The sequence below is a fragment of the Miscanthus floridulus genome, chromosome 5 (assembly GCF_019320115.1).
Source record: "Miscanthus floridulus cultivar M001 chromosome 5, ASM1932011v1, whole genome shotgun sequence".
NCBI classification, from domain to species: Eukaryota; Viridiplantae; Streptophyta; class Magnoliopsida; order Poales; family Poaceae; genus Miscanthus; species Miscanthus floridulus.
Window position 1 is genome coordinate 99,201,108 of NC_089584.1, and position 4,378 is coordinate 99,205,485.

Below are 4,378 nucleotides of genomic sequence, written 5' to 3' on the forward strand. Positions count from 1 at the left end.
ACCCGGAGGGTTGTTCTGGTTTATTCGGCGAGGTTGTGCGTGAGAGTCAAGTGACGGAAGTTAGGGTGACAACGACCTGTTCTTCGACCTGGATGTGGAAATTTCGACGACACTGGAGTACTGGACCGCAAGCGACAACCGGCAGCTGATTGAGCCTTGGCACGGCCTGCCCGTCCTTGCGTCTCCCGTTATTCATGGCGGATGGCCATCCAGCTTCAGCGAGTGGCTTGCCGGTGATGAATAATCACTGGACAGGTTTTGTTTTTCTTATCACTACTACATGTTTTTCGGTTTTTGATGGATCTGAAAGCAGTGGCGGACCCAGCTCGAAAATGGTGGTAGGACGAGCTTAGACACAGCACAAAATTTTGGCTCAAAAAATGACGACATGTATATTATGAGCAAATGTTCTAGAACGACAAACAAGATTTAAGAGGTTATCTTTTAAGCAACGAAATCAACAACAATTACATGTTTTAAATGAGAATTATAGTAAACAAATCTGTTAATTTAATAGACAAATCAATTAGGAAATGGTATTGATCAAGATACGTGAGCAATGTAAAGGACATCTGGACATACCTACCTTCGATATCAATTGCTACGCGAAGGCCCATATTAGAAACAAGATGAACATCTAGAGTAAAAATATTAATACATTCGACATCATGCTCATGTGATGACGTTTCTTGACATACTGTTGTAACGGCTAACGTTAACTTTGTACTATTGTAATTCAGGCTAGAAGTAGCAGGAACTTAAAGTTCAGTGGACCAGCCGGCCGGTAGATCTAGCGTCTGGACGTCCGGCGCGAGCACGCGTCCAGACGCACCTCGGGGCCAGTATGAGGAGCCGTCCAATCTTATTGAATAAGCAAGAGAAATAAGCGCACCTAGGTCTTGTTTAGATGCCATCCAAATTCCAAGTTTTTTCACTCTCTCTCCATCACATCAATTTTTAGCCGCTTGCATGGAGTATTAAATGTAGGTAAAAAAAAAACTAATTACACAGTTTAGTTGGAAATCACGAGATGAATCTTTTGAGCCTAGTTGATCTACGATTGGACAATATTTGTCAAATAAGACGAAAGTGATATTATTCATCGGGTTCACTTTTTTTTGCAAGTGAATGAGGCCCTATCCGATATAACAGAAATGGCGGATGAACGGCCACGCCGCGTCTGAAAGGAGCGCGCCCCCATGTCTACTTGCGGTGGCCTGTCCCCCACCGCGCTGCCGCCATCGCCCGCCGCGTCGCCATTCCCTCTGTTGCCCTCCGCGCCCCACCCCACCGCGCTCCATCACCCGAACGTCCAATGAGAAAATTTTCATTGAAAGGTCCCTCCGAACTACGTGCGCTGCTGCCTGCTCGGCCTCGGAGACGCGTACGCAACCGATGAACCGAGTCTCATACGCGCGCGCGTCCATGCCTGCTCGGCCTCGGAGACGCGTACGCAATATTGGGCCGGTTCATCACTTATCCAGCTAGCCCTTGCTTTCTTGTAAACATACAGTTGCAACGTACAGGCTTGCATGGTACTGTAGTCTTTTTATTTGCTTTCTTGACATAGATTGTACAAGTACATGTATACGTATTTTTGGGCTGCTGCTGCCGCCCTCTCAAGGTGGGCCGTCGCCGGGCCAGTTCACCGATGCTGGGACAAACACGCTCGCTGCTCCGGCCATTGCCGGACTTAGTGCTGGGCCGCTAAGAACGGCGGGCCCGTCTTGGCTGACGTTCGCGTCCATGCCTGCTCGGCCTCGGAGACGCGTACGCAACCGAGTCTCATAAGTGCGCGCGTCCAAAAAATCAAACCGAGACTGATACTCCCAAAACTCCGACGCGTACGCGCAGTATATAGCTATACTCAGGGACAGTTTGGATGCTAAAATTTTTGGCAAAACGCTACTGTAGTGTTTTCGTTGTTATTTAGTAATTAGTGTCCAATCATAGTCTAATTAGGCTTAAAATATTCGTCTCGTGGATTTCGTCTAAACTGTGTAATTAGTTTTATTTTTTATTTATATTTAATGTTTCATGCATGCGTCCAAAGATTCGATGTGACGAAAAATCTTAAAAAAATTAGCATTTTGGGGTGCAACTAAACAGGGCCTCCGTAAAAAAAAAACAAAGCAGATGCGACCGCCAGCAGGAGATAATTGGGCTGACGCGACGGCAACCAGCTGCGAGGCACGCCGACAGTGCGCTACGTGCTTTGCTATAGTACTTCTCTTTTTTAAAAATAAATAAATATGTCTATACGTTGCAACGGGAGAAAAAAAAGTTGTCAAACGTTCACCTTGTTCGCTTTAGCTTTGCAGCGGTCACGACAGCTTAATTTGTATAGGTGACTTAATTCCGTGAGTGGTTACTACAACAATTACAAGCGACCGAGCCTGTTAATGGAACAAGGATGACATTGTTAAATATTTATTTATTATCCTTTTTATATAAAATTTAAAAGATATATTTTATTATATGATGATCATTATATAAGTTAATATTGGCAATAATATGATAATGTTGTATTAATTATGTATTGAATTAAATTACAACGTTGATATGATTTTTTTCTTTCGTCGTAGGGCACTAAAATATTTATTCACAAATGTATTGTAACTTTAGTTTTCATACTATCCATGTGTTGGTAGAGTTATATATCAAAGTTCGATGACTTCTTTTAAGAATTCATAAAAATATGTAATTTTAATATCTTACTAAAGTCGGCATGAGTTGGTCATCATCGTGGCTCGATTTCCACATGTCAGCACTTGTCGAAAGCTGCATTGGTATTTGCGAATAACTTAAAGATTTGCACTGGTATGCAAATAGCTCGAAGAAACATTTATTTTGATTAGATTTGATGACAATTTGCTTAAGATTTCAATTTACGATTTAATTAGTTAGACCATCAACTGATTCATATTATAGTAGTAATAATAATTAATGTCTAATGAAAACTAACAACTTAGTAATAGAATTTTTTTTTATTTATTAAGGTTAGAGTTTCAAACGTAATACTATATTAATTATTTAACTTTATCTTTATAATATAAGAAAAAGATAGTTCCCTCATTATTAGAAAAGAAAAACAAAATAAAATAAAACATGGAATGGGCAGTCACGGACACCACCCTGGACGAGGGGGCTAGCCCATCATGAGACACCCCGACGGAAGATAGGAAACACATATGTGCAGGAGGACTCAGCACCTGAAAACAGAAAAAATGTAAACAGTAACTGAGTCGATGTCTTAGTAAATATAAACAGTAACCGAGTCGATGTCTTAGTTAGATGAAAGATTTTGCTAAAGAAATTTTGCTTCTTTATTATTAGTAGCAAATATACTTGTGCCTTGCAACGGGAGAAAAAGATTATCGAATGTTCATAAAAAAACAACGACAAAAACGGTACATATCTATTTATGTTTTATCGTTTCAATAAACTTTAAAATCTATAATTTTATTTTATGATGGTCATAACATCCATAATTGCGATAGGTTAAAGATAATAAAACTTGGTTAGTAAGTTTCATGTGCTCTGTAATGATCTCTTGTTTGTAATACTAAAAATGTGGAGTAAAAGTTCTTTTAAATTATAGCCAATTTAAATCTTTTTAGAGAAAGATAAATCTTTTGTTAGTAATAAAAATGTGCATGAATAGTGTTGCTTAAGTGCTTTGCATGAACCTAAGTGTATTTGGATCGTATGTGGTGTTTGCATAATGATTGAAATCAAAAGAGCACAAAATGACAAGGCCTTCTTTGTCAGAATCACCTTTTGTTAATATAGAGTCAACATATGTGATGTCAACCAACTTTGCTTTTGTTCTTAAACATCTCTAAATGAGTTTGTGAACAAAGTTGTTTAGGATTCATGTTGGAAAAATATGGAGAAAATGCTTAAAAATGTCAAAAACCCTAATTGGTGTCAATTGCTTGATAGCTTGTTGAAGGCCGAATAAATAAATAATTTATTAATAAACTCTGAAATATGTCCATGTGAAAAAACTTATACAAGTTATGAACTTTGTGGTGGAGTGCTTTGTTGGTGCTTAGTTTGCATGTTTGATACATTAGTTAAGGCTCCAAAGTTTGAATCAGATTCAGTTTTCCTGAGGAGATTGGGAAGTTTCCAAGTGTTGGAAGTTCATCGACGTTGCAATGTTGACGCTCCATGTTCTCCTAATCAGTGTGGCTAATGATCATGATCCCTTAACCAAAGTTGGAGAGTGAACCGTGTAGAAGATTTTTGTACAGGATGTGGGCCCCATGGCTTGACCAAATGCGCTGCAAGTTGCTTCCAAGAGGGGCACTTGGCCACTGCCCACGCCCATGCCCTGCTCTGGCCATGTGCACGCATAGCGGCGGCGTCCTTG